General features: G+C 46.1%; 1 long non-coding RNA gene across 1 annotated transcript; it reads right to left on the bottom strand.

The window, feature by feature from the left end:
* Nucleotides 1–13,422: 13,422 nt before the first annotated feature.
* LOC147576202 (uncharacterized) lies at nt 13,423–16,321 on the bottom strand. The gene is made up of 2 exons (XR_015242028.1): nt 15,794–16,321; nt 13,423–13,597 (listed from the first exon to the last, which is right to left on the bottom strand). It is a non-coding gene; the product is annotated as an uncharacterized LOC147576202 (long non-coding RNA).
* Nucleotides 16,322–16,601: the final 280 nt, after the last annotated feature.

Raw genomic sequence — 16,601 nt, 5'->3', positions numbered from 1 at the left:
CCTTTCATCTTTAGCTGGAGCCAGATAAAGAGGGACACAGGGCAAGATCTGCAGTTCCCAAGTCTGGGCGCTTTATGTCCCCATGGAGTTGGAGTGTGGCACCTTCCCAGCATGTGTATGTGTTCACCAACGTGGGAACTCTCTGAAGCCCATAGCTTAGGGACTCTTATGGAGCCATGATCAATCTCCAGCCCCTCTCCTCTCCCTGGAGGCCAACTGGTGAGTGAGGCTGAGAATTCCAGGCATCTAAACATGGCTTAGTCTTTCCGGTGATCAGTTCCCATTGTGAAGATATCTGGAGCCCACCAAGAGTTCTCTCATTAGAGCAAAAGTTTCTGCTGTCACTCAGGAAATTCTAAGGGACTTAGGACCTCTGGGTCAGGAACTATGATCAAAGACCAAATATTAGAAAAACAGATGCTCCTAGCACCCGTATCTGTCAGGAGGATACAAGGGTTTTAAGAGCTGTATATTGGGAGCTGGGAGCAGAGATGTCATGGCATGATCCAGGAACCCATAAAATGTCATACAATATCTTTATCTTCAGCTCTGTTCTCCTTCCTTCACGTGGACTTTATTCTCAGACTGCAGGTGGTACGTAGATCAAGGTGGTGGCCCACAGCTCCAGGGCCCAAGGTCCTTCCAGGTAGAGGCTGTGGAGAAAAGAACACGTCTCATCCTGTTAGCTTCTGAATAAGTACCTGATTTATTCTGATAGGACAGACTCGGGATATGAGCCAGTCCCTGAAGCAATCACTGTCACCAGAGATTGAAATTATGCTGACTAGTCTGAGTCACACGCTCAGACAGGAGATTAGTTGTTACTCAAAGGAGACTTGGGGCTCCAACCAGAAGAGGGGTGTATTGGCACTCAGAGAAAACTGTAGAAAATGGCCTCCATGGAGACTCTAAATACAATGAGATCTTTGCCTGTCCTACTTGCAGGAGCCTGTTCAGGAGCAAAAGTCTACACTCAAGAGATTATGTTGAGCAAAGAATCGTCACTTGACTCCAGGGAGTTGGTCCCTTGTGCTCCAAGAGGTCTGGGGGGAGGTGGGGGGTGTTGATTTAGGAGGGACACACCTACTTCAGTCAGAGGATCCCAGAGGCTTCTGAGGAGAAGCTGGTTGCTTCATGCACAAATCCAAGCCCGGGTGCTGGAGATAACTGAATTGTTCAGGCTTCTGGAGAGATCAGTCGTCCGAAGAATCAGGATACAGGAAACCCAGGGAAGCGTGTTCAGAGTTTCTGGCCTGATATCTAGGGGGGCTGCGGAGTGAATTGGGGGCCCCTGCCGTTGGCCACGGCTGAGGCAGCCACACTCCGGCCAAGAGGACGCTGAGAAAGAGGGTGACGTGGCCCAGAAGGCACAGGGGCCCAGAAAAGAGACGGCAGACAGAAGGTGCTAGACCACACCTTCAGGAGTGGCCTGAGGACAGAGTCCTACTTCCCTGTAGTCCGGCAGGCACCCAGCCACCCTTGTGGGGACACAGAGTGGGTTCACCCCTGCAGCTTTTGGGAAAAAAAAAAATACAGGTGGAGACTTGAGATTTCAGTGTTTGCACAGAAAGATTATAGAATGAATATGTTGCTTTTAACTGACAACTGAGAGTAAGCAGGGAGAGAGGCCCCTAGAGGCTCAGGTGGGGAGTGGGTCAGGCAGAGGAATCAGGGCTCGGCTTGGGGAGTGGGTCAGGCAGAGGAGTTGGCCTTTTGAGCAGTTATGCTTTGCACTGAAGCCATTTGGGACAGAAATATTTCAGAGTATTTCATATAGTGCCGTGCCTCGTAAACCATGGGAGAAAACGATGATGTATCTTTTTGTCTCGGAGTTGTGATTGTGAGCGTCAAATACAACTATACCTTCTGGAGTGTACAGGATATTTGACAAAATCAGAAGTTCACACAGCTCTGGACTGAGCGTCATTTTTCTTTTTAAGGAAGTTCACTGGAGAACACTCAAAATCTGGGAATAAGAGGGAACATCCTCAACCTGCTAAAGGGCATCTATGAAAAGCCCACAGCTAACAAAATGGTAAAAGACTGTTTTCCTCCTAAGATCAGCTATAAGACAAAGATATTTGTTCTTGCCATTCATATTCAACATTGTAGTAGAGGCTTCATTCAGGAAAATTAGCCAAGAACGACAAATAAAAGGCATCCTGATTGCAAAGAAAGACATAAAACTACATTTATTTGCAGATGATGTGCTTTCATGTATAGAAAATTTGAAGAAATACATTAAAAGACTATTAAAAGAAATAAATCAGTAAGGTTGCTGAATACGAGATCCATATACAAAATTAATTGTATTTCTATACTAGCAATGAACGATCCAAAAATGAATTAAGAAGACAATTCTACTTACAATAGTATTAAAAAGAAAAAATGCTTAGAAATAAACTTAACCAAAGTAGTACAAGATTTACACTGAAAGCTATACAACGTGATTAAAGAAAATTAAATGATTTAAAGACCATGCAAATGAATGGAAAGACATCTTTGTTCATGGATTGTAAGATAACATTGTTAAAATGACAATACTGTCTCAAATGATCTATGGATTGAATGAAATCTTTTTTTTTAATATTTATTTATCTTAGAGAGAGAGAGTACAAGCGGGGAGAGGCAGACAGGGGAGACACAGAATCTGAAGGAGACTCTAGGCTCTGAGCTGTCAGCACAGATCCCGACACGGAGCCTGAACTCACGAACCATGAGATCATGACCTGAGCCGAAGTCGGACGCTTAACCGACTGAGCCACCCAGGCGCCCCCAATGAAATCATGATCAAAGTTCCAACCGCCTTTTTTTGCCCCCAAATTGACAAACTAATTCCAAAATTTATATGTAAATGCAAGGAACCCAGAATAGCCAAGACAATCTTGAAAAAGGAAGAATAAAGTTGGAGGACTCAAACTTCCTGATTTCAAAACTTACTACAAACTCACAGTTATCAAGACAGTGTGGTACCAGCATAGGGAGAGCCAGACCAATGGGACAGAATTGAGAGTTCAAACATGGAAGGCTGCCAAGATCATTCAATGGGGAAAACAGACTAGTCTTCAACAAACAGTGCTGAAAAAACTTTGTCTCAGGTGCAAGCAAATGAAGTTGGGCCCCTACCTTACACCATCCATAAAAAATTAACTTAAAATAGATCACAGGCCAAAACAGATGAGCTAAAACTCTAAAAGTCTTAGAAGGAAACATGAGTAAATCTTCATGACCTTAAGTTAAGCAATGGCTTCTTAATTATGACACCTAAAGCACAAGCAATAACAATAAAATAGACAAATTGTACTTCATCAAAATGGAAAACTTTTGGGGTTCTTTTTTTAATGCTTATTTATTTGGGGGGGGGGGTGGGTAGAGAGACAGGGAGACATAGAATCCAAAGCAGGCTCCATCCAGGCTCTGAGCTGTCAGCAGAGAGCCTAATTTGGGGCTCGAACTCACAAACCACGGGATCATGACCCGAGCCAAAGTTGGATGTTTACCCAACTGAGCCACCCAGGTGCCCCAAAACTTTTGTGCTTCTAAGGACGCTACTAAGAAAGAAAAAAAAATCCTTAGATTTGGAGGAAATATTTGCAAATTATGTATCTGATAAGGAACTTATGTCCAGAACATATAAAGAACTCATACAACTCAACAACAAACAACCCGATTTTAAAAATAAGCAAAAAAGGGTCACCTGGGTGGCTCAGTTAAGTGACTGATTCTTGGTTTCAGCACAGTTCATGATCTCACAGTTCATGAGTTTGAGCCCCATGTCAGGCTTAGCATTCTCTCTCTCTCTCTCTCTCTCTCTCTCTCTCTCTCTCTCTGTCTCTCTCTCTCCCTCTCTGTCTGCCCATCCCCTGCTGTGCTCTCTCTCAAAATAAATAAACTTTAAAAAATGGGCAAAAAGATCTGAGCAGATATTTCTTCAAAGAAGACACACAAATGACCACTAAGCACACGAAAGGATGTTCAACATCTTTGGTCATTAGGGAAATGCAAGCCAAAACCACAATGAGCCCACCACATCACACCCGTGAGGATGGCTATAATCAAAACGACGGACAATCCCAAGTATTGGCGAGGATCTGGAGGCACTGGAGGCCTTGTGTGCTGCTGGTGGGAATGTAAAATGGTGTAGCAACTTTGTAAAACAGTTTGACAGCTCCTCAAAAAATGAAACACAAAATTACCATGTGACCCAGGAATTCCATCCTTAAGGTATGTACCGAAGAGAACTGAAAATGTGAGTCCACACAAAAACATGTATGTGGCATACATACGGTCGCATATTCATAATCACCAAAAAAGGAGAAAAAGCACAAATGCCCATCAATTGATGAATGAATCAATAAAACATGGTATATCCAGAGACGGGACTATTACTCGGCCGTAAAAAGGAAATGAGGTCCCGATACCGATAAACATGGATGAACGTTGAAAGCATCATGTTCAGTGAAGGAAGCCAGACACAAGGCCACCTGTTGTATGATTCCATGTACATGAAATGCCTAGAACAGGGACGTCTGTAGGAACTGAAAGTAGGTTAGTGGTTGCCCAGGTCTGGGCATTGAGGGAGGGTGAGTAGGGATGGAAAGTAACTGCTCCTAGATACAAGCTTCCTTCTTAAGGTGATGAGAATGTTCTGGAATTCGACAGTGATTGTGGTGACACGATTTTGTAAACACTACAAACTATTACAGCCCACTTTAATAAGGTGAATTACATGGTATGCAAATTCTATCTCAATCAACCTGTTAAAGGAAAAAGCAGATGGGGCGCCTGGGTGGCGCAGTCGGTTAAGCGTCCGACTTCAGCCAGGTCACGATCTCGCGGTCCGTGAGTTCGAGCCCCGCGTTGGGCTCTGGGCTGATGGCTCAGAGCCTGGAGCCTGTTTCCGATTCTGTGTCTCCCTCTCTCTCTGCCCCTCCCCCGTTCATGCTCTGTCTCTCTCTGTCCCAAAAATAAATAAACGTTGAAAAAAAAAATTAAAAAAAAAGGAAAAAGCAGAAAAACATAACACAGGAAGTAGAAAACTCGGGCCACTGAGAGATCCGGAGGCCATTGATGATTTTGAAAGCTGATGTATGCATCTTCTAGATCTTGCTACACTGGGTTTATCCCTCTGCTTCTTGTATGGGATCGGTGTCTGCACGTACCGTGAGTTCGATTTTCACGTATCTGACCAGCACTGGACTCCCCTTGCCCCTGCCAACATTTGGGGAAGCGGACACAGAATCGGGTTTACAACTGGGTGTGTGGTTCGAAGGGGAGGTGTTTGCACCCCTCTCATGGTCTTTCTCTGGAAAGAAGTAGTAGGTAGTGGTATTTGTGTCCTAGCAATGTGGCAACACAGGTTGCCTTTCAGTTCTCAAGTCCCAAGTCCCATGTCAGTCTCACTGGGCTGAAGGTCAGGTGTATGCAGAGTTGGGTCCTTCAGGGGGATCCAGGAGACCATTTTGTCTTGTCTTTGTTTTGTTTTTTGTTTTTGTTCCCCCCCCCCCCCCCCCCCCCCAGCTTCTCGCAGCCACCTATATTCCTTGGCTCTTGGCGCCCTTGCTGCATGTTCAAAGCCGGCAGCCTGGCCTTTTCTGACCCGCCTCCCTCTCTCTCTCGCCGCTCCTGTCGGCACATCGCCGTTTCCTCTTCTGGGGCTGAATCTCTCTCTAAGATTGACGTGTCCCTCAAGTGTTTCATAAGGACCTTTTGATTACATTTAGGGTCCACCCAGGTAATTCAGGATAATCTCCCCATCTCAAGGCCCTTAACCCAATCACATTGGCAAAGCCCCTTTTGCCATAAAAAGTAACGAACACAGGTTTCAGGGATTAGGGCCTGGATATCTTTGGGGGCTGTTATTCAGGCTACCACAGTGGTGATGACATCCAATTGTAAGTCCCCGCTGGAAGTATCTAGAATGGGCAACCCTCTCTCTCTCTCTCTCTCTCTCTCTGGCCTTTAGCTACAATGTTAATCCACCTGCGGGCCCTGCTTTGGGACAAAAATTTCTCATTGGAACTTTGTATGCATTATTATTCTGTTTGTTGCAACAATGTGAAATTTATCTGTATGAGCGCAGACCTTGCTGGGTCTATTTGAAACCAGTGGAGGTGGCCGGCCAAAACTCATCTGCATCGGTTTCCCAGGACCAAGGCTGAGTTGTCAGCTGGACGGTGAACATTTCAGGGCTCTAGGCCTAGAAAGGGTCTCCTGGAACTCAGACTGCCTCCATCAGGGACCTGCCTGTTGCCTCCCACAGAATGGCTCCAGGCTGCCGTCCTTTGATCTCTGATGTCTGCTCTCTGCTGATTCTCTCTTGCCTCCTTTGCTTTCTGCTATTCACACCCCTCACCGAGACTGCTGTGTTTGCCTCTGTGAGGTCCCCATGCGGTGGGGATGAGGAAGCAGATCACACAGCTTGGGGTAAAGCACGAACAGGTGAGCTTGGCCGGGTGGCCAGAGAAAAGCCTATTCCCTCCTGCATCTTGTAAGTCAACTTTGATACTTCTCTTTTAACTCCTGAGCTCTTTTTTGAACTTACTTCTAAATTTTCTCAAACATTCCAGATGCAAGAAGTTGCTAGATAGCAGAGTTCTGCATAACTGAAGCATTAGAGAATCAATCATCCCCAGAGTTAACCCTATTCCCCTGAGGACGACTCATATTTTTAGCCTGTTCTGACTATAGAGGTCATGAGTCCCCTACATGTTCTATTCTTCCCTCTTCATGACGAAGATCATTCTGAGCAAGTAAAACAGATGCAAGAAAGGACAGAAAGAGTTGATCTCAACTTTCCATGAGCTCTTTGCCCTGGACAAAACTAAAGCAGACTCTTTGCCATCTTTGACATGTATTGTGGTGTGGGGTGACACTTCCCAGAAGTCCGTGTGGCATTTTTCTATTTGTCTCCTGTTGAGTTCCTGTCTCCCACTTTCTACAAAGTGCTCTCTATGGTGTCAGTACCGTGCAACAGCACTGGCTTCTGCCACCCAAATTGGTGTGGCCCACCACCGCCCAAACTGGTGTGTCCATTGGGCCCTCTTCGTAGAAACAGCGGTCACAAAGACAACCGTGCATGGAGTGCCCAGCGCCATGCTCAGGGTTTACCATCTACTGTTTCTGTATAGAAACAATTCTGTGAGGAAGCTTGTAGTGTTTCCTGTTTACAGATCAAGACATTGAGACTCAGGGAAGTTCACTTGCCAAGAATCTCCAGTTACTGGGCAACAAGACTGGGATTGGAATACAGCCCACTTTGGTTTCAACGTTTGTGATTTCAACCACTATCTCAATGCCAGAAGATGTAATGCTGCTTCTGTCTGCACCTGGTGAGCCTTGCCGTCCTAAATCTAGAGTCTGTGATTGCCCTTATGGAACTTTTCCTGGGTCACATACTCAAGGAAGTACCTGCTTTTTTCCTTTGATTTCTGTGCCAACCACTCTACAAATCAAGGTGTTGCTATATCGCCAGGATCAGGACAGGGCGGCGGGTCCCTTAGCTCCTTATGAGTCTTGGAGACTCATTCAGAGTCTTCCCTTTGGTGAAGCACAAGCCTTGGGGTTTCTACCCAAACAACCTAGTTGATCATTCCCTTAAACAGGTATATCCGTTGGGGTGGGGGGGGGGGGGTGAAAAGGTGTTAAAATGTTAGTCTTACATTCCTCCAAACATGGAGATCCTGCAGTAAATTTTTGGCTTTGTTTCTTCTTCCTTGTTAATGGAAGTATTTACATCCCGCAAAATCCCAAACCTTAAGCATGCAGTTTGATAAGTATTGACAAATATATGTATGTACACACACACACACACACACACACACACACACACACACACACCAGTGTAATCCACACCCCAAAGTATAGAGTATTTCCATCTCCCCAGAAAGTTCCATGTGGCCTCTTTTCAGTGAATCCACTCCCCTCCGCCTTTGCCACACCCCAGAGTTTCTCATGACATCAGGTAATCAGATCTGATGTGGTAGATCCCTAAATCTTTACTGGGCTTATCTCCTACCCTCAGGAGTTCATGTGTTTGACCAAAGCCTCCCATATCCACTGCTTGCTTATCTGTTTGGACTAAGATGATGTCATTGATGTAACAGACAAATGTGATGTATGTGCAATGGCCAGATAGCTCAGATCCCTTCAGAACACATTATGACCAAGGGTGGGAGGGCTAAGATAACACTGGGTCAAGATCATAAATATATATGGTGGTTTATCTCCTGTGAATACCAACTGCTTCTGGTTCTCCTTCAGATAGGAGTACGTTCTCTTGATCCACGCCTCCACTCCGTGTGCTCGAGGCCACGTAATCTGCTCTAGCAAAGAGAGCACATCTAGCCTCACAGCTGCAACTGGGGTTCCTGCTTGCCGAGTTCACATTAATCCTCCAGGATCTGTCTGGATTTTGCAGGGGCCAAACCAGTGATTTATGTTAAAATAGGATGGGGCCACCACCCCGGCATTCTTCACGTGTTTCTGGGTTCTCCACAACTTCCCCCCCGAGATGAACATTTTTGGGGGGTTTACTGTCTTGGCGGGGGGCTGGGAGGAGGGAGATTCCAGGGGGCTTCCGCTTGGCCTTCCTTACTATGATAACCATAACCCCACAGGCCAAGGAACCAACATGTGTGTTATGTGGCGGGTGTAGGGGGAGTTGCCACTTACCAATTCCAATGGTATCTTCAGAGACTGGGCAAATAACTACTGGGTGGATCTGTAGACCCAAATGGACCCACGGTGAACCAGGCCTTAGCCAGGACATTATTTATTATCTGGGCCTTATATTCACCCCCTAATGGGAGGCATAATCATGTTTCAGGTCCTCAGATATCAATGTGAGCAGCAACCTATGTCCACAAATCCTCAAATATGTGAGCAGAGTCCAGATGGCCAAGTAAATGGCTGTAGGAAGAACTGGAAAGCCAGCATCACCTCCAGTCTGTTCCAAGTGTGAGAAAGTGGACAAGGACTGTTAACTACATTGTGAGGGCTGCCCTTGGCCTCCCGATTATCCATCCTTGATTTATTTTGGCCGTATAGATTGTGCAATACCCTCGTTGGCTGCCTGTCTGTCTTTCCCCTCAGAATGCAAACTTCATTTAACCACTTCCATCGCTCTCTGCGGGTCACATCCCTCTAACTGCCACGCCCCACCTTGGTGCTCATCACGATAATTACACTGACTCACCTTGTGTCTAATGGTAAGTGCTACTCCCTGGCCTCGATCATCCTCGTTGCTACCAGGGAGCTCAGTTCTGCATCAGGATCTCCACCAACAGCCTTGACCTTCAGAGGAGAGCTCCCATGGAGCTTCTTGATGCCCTCTTAGTGCATTCTTTTGCTTCGGCGAATGCAACGTTGTTCCAGGCCTTCTTGCGGAACGTATCAGCTGTCGGGTTCTCTGGCTTTACGTAGCGTAACCACTCTAGCTTGTCCACTTTTCCAAGCCTTTGGATCCTTTCCCCCACCATCTGCCATGACAGATGAGGACATCTTGACTTGGTTTAGCCAACTTGGTAGGGGACCAGCTCCATCTCTTGGGTCCCTTGCCAGAATGTTAGATGCTGTGTCAACGGAGAGTACTTCCATATACATACACCTTCCCTATCCAACGTCACATTGAGTCTTCCTATGCCCTGCGCCCTCACCATGCACTCCCACACACAACCCATGGCTCCTGCAGGCACATGTTGGCTGGGACCCACAGCTATATCAGGGCTATATTCCCTTTCCTCCACCAGCAGGACTACACCTCCCTGGCCAGATTCTGTTGTGACTGGACCTTCGTTCTTGGTCTGGAGGCAGGAGGGGAGCTGGGAGGTTTGCAGGCAGCAAGGGGAGGCGTGGGAGAGAGTTGTCACACGTTGTCTTACAAAGTGGGCCTCATCTGTGTTTCATGCAAAGGCTGGCAGCCTGTAAGGAGAAGAGCAGGATGCTTCTTCAGGCCTAGAGAATTCCAGGTGATCTGGGGTTTTAAATGTTTTAATATGTCGGCCCAGCCAGCCCCTTCCCGCTCCTTCCCCACAAAGTCCTGACCTTGGCATTGAGACTCCCCTGCTCCTTTGGGCGCATCTTCTCCCATAGTCAAATCCGGGGCCTGCCTTGCAGCCGTCTCTGCCCTCCAGTTGCCGAAGACGGGGGTCTCCACATACACTGCCAAAGATGTCCTCTGCTTTTCCTACTTTGCCTTACGTTGATTAACAACCAATGGTCCATTACTGCCTTTCTCCAGTGCACTGATCCTTTCTCGCAGCGACCATCTGATGCCATAGTGTTTCTAATTACGATTTCCCCCAAATTCTAAACACCTGAGCATTCCCTCAGCGCGTTCCGCTCCCAGGTATGACATCCTAGCTCACCACCAGTGAAAATTTTGGTAAGGGCACAGCTACTCAGCCCAGGTGACAAGGTTTTCATCATAGCAGCTGGCAGGTGACCTGGGCCCATAGGTCAGTTTCCCCAGCAAACAGACTGCGTGCAGTGCTTTCTGGGGACTGGTCTCGGGACTGACACCTGAAAGGGGTGGGGGGAGGGGAAGCAGACCGAGGGGAGAAGTTGAACCCGATCCTGTTGCGACAAAGGGCCTTAGCCAATCGGACCACGGACTCTGGAGCTGGAGTCTCCCCAGCCGAGGCACAGAGGCTGGACCTCTAGGATGCAGGCTGCCCCCCAGAAAAGGGAGGTAACCTTGGGTGAGGCTGCTTTCCAGGGCCAAGGGCAATTCTCCAAAAAAAAAAAAAAAATTCAGCAAGAAGCCGTGGTAGTGAACTCTTGTAGAACTGGGGTAGGGGGTGAGTGTCTGCATGCTGAAGGCACATCTGGGTGGCACATCTCTTCGCTTCTCAAAGAGAGAGAGAGAATATCCTATTCTTTTCTTTCCTTTTTTGTTTCTTTCTTTTGAGAGAGAGAGAAAGAGAGAGAGAGAGAGCATCCATGCCAGTAGGGGAGGGGCAGAGAGAGAGGGAGAGAGAGAGAATCCCAAGTAGGCTCCACACTTAGCATGAGCCCGATGTAGGGCTTGATCCCGTGACCGTGAGATCATGACCTGAGCCGAAATCAAGAGTCGGATGCTTAACCAACTCTTTTTTTTTTTTAAATGATTGCACAAAGACTACAATTTGCATCCTGAATATAATATACACTAAATTAACATTACGCCACTTTACATGTAAGGTTTTAACAGGCCGTTCACATTTCTGCCCCCGTCTTTTGTGCTACGATGTCATATATCTTACTTCTGGGTGTGTTATAACCCCCCACAGCACATTGCCATTATCTTTGCTTTAAAATCACCCTTTAAATAAATTTTGATCAACACTGTCTTTCGTATTTACTCCCAAAGTTATACTTTTAGGTGATCGTCATTTCTTTTCGTAGATCTACCTTTCCGATCTTGCCAGTATTTGAGCTAAGAAGGGGTCAAGCTGGGATTCCAGAGGCTGGCGGTTCCTTTTGGGTTAAGATCTGTCTGGGCTTCTGAGTCCAAGAGCCACGGGGCCTGTTTTCTGGCTCTTCTCCTCAGCTGGGGTAGCATGGGAGGGAATACTACCGGCTGGGTGATTTGTTGGGATGCTTCCAGATTCCACCGTCCCACCAGCTCGCTTCTGTCTGGAATCCAGTTCATCGGGAGTTTCCTGCATCCCACCGCTTTTAAGCAGCCTGATTGAAAAGGCCACTTTTATTTGTGCCGAGTTTCTCTCGCTGTTCCCCCAAGAACAAAGGTCTTTTCCATTCTCCTACCTTCTAACCGGAGGGAGAAATCCCCTGCTGGGTTGCTTTGCTTCTGTTCTCTGTTCTCCTTCACCAGCGGGTTGTGTTGAGGCGCTCAAGTGGCCCGGGTGATATTTTGAGGCCAGGGCGACCACAGAGCTCTGGCTGACCCAGGCCAGTACCCAGATCACCAGCGCTGCAGGTATGGACACCCATAGGTGCCGCTGCCAGACCCCTGTGAGGTCTTGGGCCTGTCTGTCACCACCTCTCTTGGACTGCCACTTGCCCCCTGGCAAAGTGAGGAGTTCCTGTCATTACGCCTCCGTGGGGAATTAAGCGGTGGCCCTTTAAGATCCCAGCTCAGGTTTGCCCGACAGAAACGAAAGGGGCATCTTGTGGTATCGGGGTTCCGGTAACGTGAGGGGCCCCAGTCATGCTACCCCCCTCATTGGCTTCTGATGATAACGTACACACAAGGCACTAATTCTCACTAATTCTTTATTTTTAAAAAACAAGATGGGGGCTAATTTGATTTGAATGCTCCGGCTTGAGAGTATGCTTCGTGATTTCTAATCCAATTAGTGCTGGAGATACTTCTGATTCTAGGGGTATCTGGTTTCCGCTTATGGTATAGGTTCTAGGCCCCAGTGACTCATGTTTCGAGGAGGGAGAAGTTGGGGCCTACAGTTGATAAAAAGGGTCTGTTTATATGGTTGCTTTGTGTTTTGTTATTAAACCCAAGCGGCGGGGAGCAGAGGCCCGGCTTTTAGCTCAGATTTCTATAAGCAGCAACAACAACAACAATAGATAAAAAATTAAAAAAAAAAAAGACCCACAGACAATTTCAACTTGAAAGTTTCCACACAAATCAGCATTACTTCTCAACAGGGTCTCAAAACTTCCTACTTGAAGGTGAACAAAAGCTGCCACCATGACAAGCACACTAAAGGACGTTCTGGAAGTCTCAGCCCAGAGGTCAGGGGTCATTAAGCCAGTAGGTCAGCTCCCGATTTTAAGGCGAGTTATGTAGGTATATGACCAGTGCCTGATTGGCCCTGTCCTTGCAGGCTTTCTCTTCACATTCAACCTCCAAGGCAGTCAGAGCCACTCTCCAAATAAGTAGCATTTTCACTGAAGAAAAGAGCACCCCGGATGCCTCAGTGGGTTGGGCGTCTACTCTTGGTTTCGGCTCAGGTCGCGATCTCGCGGTTCGAGGGATTGAGCCCTACATCGGGGAGCACAGAGCCCATGCAGAGCCTCCTTGGGATTCTCTCTCTCCCTCTCTCTCTGCCCCTCCCCTTGACTTGCGTGTTCTCTCTCTCTCTCAATAAATAAACATTAAGAAAAAGAAAAAGAAAATAGCGTCCTAAATTAAATCCTCAAAATTGCTGTCAGCACCACATCAGTTAATACTCAGAAACGTCTGAAGAGAATTTGTGTTTGTAGTAACCCTGGGGTGCAGTCTTCTCACTTAAATTTTCTTTAACCGATGAAACTCTCATCACGCTCAAGGTAATTTCATAACAAGGAACTTTCTTCTGTCCTTGGCTGTTGTTGATAAAAGCCGAAGGCAGCCATCGTAGAGACCAGCGGTGCCCTGTTGCCCCTGTAGTAAATCAGCCGATGACCCAATTGTCATGTGCCGGCGAAGTGCAGAGAAAACAGAGAAGAGAGAAAATGATGGAGAGGAAAACGCTTTGCAGATCCCGTCTACATGTGCTTTAAGCTGTGATCCTGCTCATATGATTGAGGAATAAAGTTTGTAACAAAGCTCACGTCTCCATCGTGGTTGACAGGGGGGGATGTCACTAACTAGTCTTCGATGTTCTTTCACAAGATGGCATTTCATATCTTTGCTGCTGCTGTGGTTCTCGGGTGACTAGAAAAGAACAGGGAGATGAATCTTACATATTTTCAGCAGGAAAACAGTTCCTGGGATGTAATTACCCACAATGCCCTCTATGACGAGTCTGGGTCTGTGTGTTCAATTAATTATAAAAGCATAGATGAGACCAACAAAAATACTGTACAGAAATTAAAAACAAACACTGTCCCATCAGTAAAGTGTTGTGGAGAGTATGAAAAACATACCTCTGTCAAGAACGTGGAAAAAGGGAGTGGCCTTGAAATAACATTTCTTTTTTTTTTTTTGAAGGCTCTAGGAAAATCAAAAGCATATTGAGCTTTGGATCGGGGCTCACGGCAAAGGGGGTGGTTGACAAGATTATTTCTTCTTGGCAATCCTAGGAGAGGGATTAGTTAATTGAATCTGTGGTTTTTAGATTTAGTTGGTGCTTCTGGCATGGCTGCTGCATGGGCAAGGTTCTTGGGTCCATTTTCCTGCTGGGTCCTATGCCCAGTTCTCCAGGAGGAGAAGGAAAGATTCTGCAGTCCACCAGCGCCCCGGCCTGTTGAGACAGCTGGATGCAAGGAGACATGTATTTATTTGAGCAGTCGGAAACTTAGATGTCACTGGGTACGAGGAGAAAAGTTTCTTTTTCTGTAGATGGCAGTCCTGTACAAATATCTCCAATGGAAAAGTGAGGGTGGAGAAAAGAGCAGGGTGGCATATATATGTGTGTATATGTATACACACACACAAGACAGAGGATGGTGGAAAACTCAATGATTTCCTTCTTACATCTAATTTTAAATCTTTAACACTTTTAGGGCGCCCGGGTGACTCAGTCGGTTGAGCGTCCGACTCTTGATTTCAGCTCAGGTCATGATCCCAGGGCTGTGGGGGTAAAGCCATGCATGCATAGGGTTCCACGCTGAGTGTGGAGCCTGCTTGGGATTCTCTCTTTCTCTCTCTCTCTCTGCCCCTCTCCCCAACTCATGCTCCCTCTCTCTCTCTAAAAAAGTAAAAATAAAGTTTAACACTTTTACAAAATGATTACACTTCCTAAAACTGACTCTCACAAGATTCCCACGTCTAAGGGGTGTCACTGAAGTCATAGGAATGATATCTCAAAGGGAACAGGCTATAAATCTTGTTTCCAACCCCCTACCCCATGCCCCTCAGCACAGCCAGTTATTAATTTTTATATTGAGTGTGAGCAAGTTTGGCTCTTCTTATCCCTAGTTTATAATGAGGGCATTTATGACCCAAATAACTTCTTTCCTTAAGTAAGATTACTGTGCCCAGTCTATTTCTCTAAGAAACCCAAAACAAACAGATGTTGACAGTTCCCTGGAGAACACGGAGCCTTAACATTGAATGGTGACAAGCTACTCTGATTCTTCCCACCCTAAATGTCCCAAATGTGAAGTTACAAGTCTGTGGTCAGGGGTGGGGGGTGGGGGGTGGCGGTGCCGTGCTGATGATTGAAAGAGTGCCCACCATCAACACACACCTTTCAGTTGAACAACTGTCCGACCTCTAAATGCCTGGATGACAGCATAAAAGTCAGGTGGCCCGGACTAGGTCTTAATTTCCTCATTAATAAAGTAACAGAGCTGGGACAATCTCAAAAATGGCATCTTCCCCTTCCTCCAGGTCTACGGATGAAAATTCTTTTTTTGTTTTTCCCCCTTCGAAAGTTAAGGCTTATGTATATTTTTTAGAATAGCCTAATGTTCTAGCACATATGAATTATATACTTCAACTGATCTTTAAAAGGCTAAATCGAAACTCACGATTCTATAAAAAAAACATTTACGATGGTTTAAAAATACCAATAGTCAATGAGCATCCTTGTTGCATCCAAATTCTTGGGTAAGTCTGAGAGATGCGAAAATGATATTCTTACAGCTAGTTCATAATTCTCACCATCAGCATGTTCTTTACATAGGTGTGAACAACTGTCTCCCCCAAGCCAGACAGCTTTCTACATGTCCAAAAGACTCCCACAACCAAAGACAAAAATAAATTAATAAGTAAACAACCAGAAAGCAAAACGGAGAAAAGCCAACGATCCACATTCTTGCCTCTTACATCACACGAAGACAAAATTATGCCTTCAGATGTCTCCTTTTAGAATTCAGACATTTCAAGTGTTTTGTGTATGATCACTGCAGCCGCTGGCCCCTGGGGAGAAAGAGGAACAGGAAAACTGGTTTCTCTCCAGCTTACCTCTTCCAAGGGAAATTCCAGCAGGGCACCCAAGACAATCTCAGCAAGAAGCAAGCTTTACTTGATTCTTTCCCCTCTTCTTCCTTCTCCACATTCTCTGCTTTACTCCAGAAAACGCAGGGTGCGGCATAGTGTCTTTTTGAGCTGGCCATGTAGAAAATTCAGAGAAAATTGTAAGACCTTGGATTTGGTTCCAGTGTGGCCAGTCAGTAGTCACGCGATTTGGGGCAAAGATCCCTGGGACTCGGTTTCCCCATCTGTGAAAGGAAAGGTAAAAATCCCCGAATGGTCTCCAACGTCTCATTCAGCTCCCCCATCATACGGCGATGACTCATTGTCGATAAGTGTTTGCTAAGTTTCTCGGAGATGTGTCGTACTTGTTTGCAGAACCAGAACCTTCCAGGAAGGCTAGAAGAAAAGGATCCTGACATCATGTTATCTAAGACTCAGTTTGGAGAAGTTTTTGGTCTAGCTCTTCCTCTCAATAATTAAAAATCTTTAGAGATAATTACCATTTAAAGTTAATGGTGGAACTAGTTTGGAGTTAATTAAGAAGGAAACATATTGGCCCTAAGTACTTGCTCATTCTGAGATGACTAAGGCTTTAAATATTTAACTTGTAAATATTGTGATTCAGACAAACATAACTCTACGAACAAGGAAATTGAGATTAAAATCCAGGAACACCATGCTGCAGTTGGCTCGTGTTATAGAGGGTACAACCTCGTGAGCACGTATCTCTTGTTTGGGGCAAGAGATTACAGCTAAGGATACTCGGCTTTGAGCAGCGCTAACCTGTTCCCTCAGA

The sequence above is a fragment of the Puma concolor genome, chromosome D2 (genome assembly GCF_028749965.1).
Source record: "Puma concolor isolate L17-30 chromosome D2, mPumCon1.1.hap2, whole genome shotgun sequence".
NCBI classification, from domain to species: Eukaryota; Metazoa; Chordata; class Mammalia; order Carnivora; family Felidae; genus Puma; species Puma concolor.
This window is presented reverse-complemented; position numbering and strand designations above follow the sequence as displayed.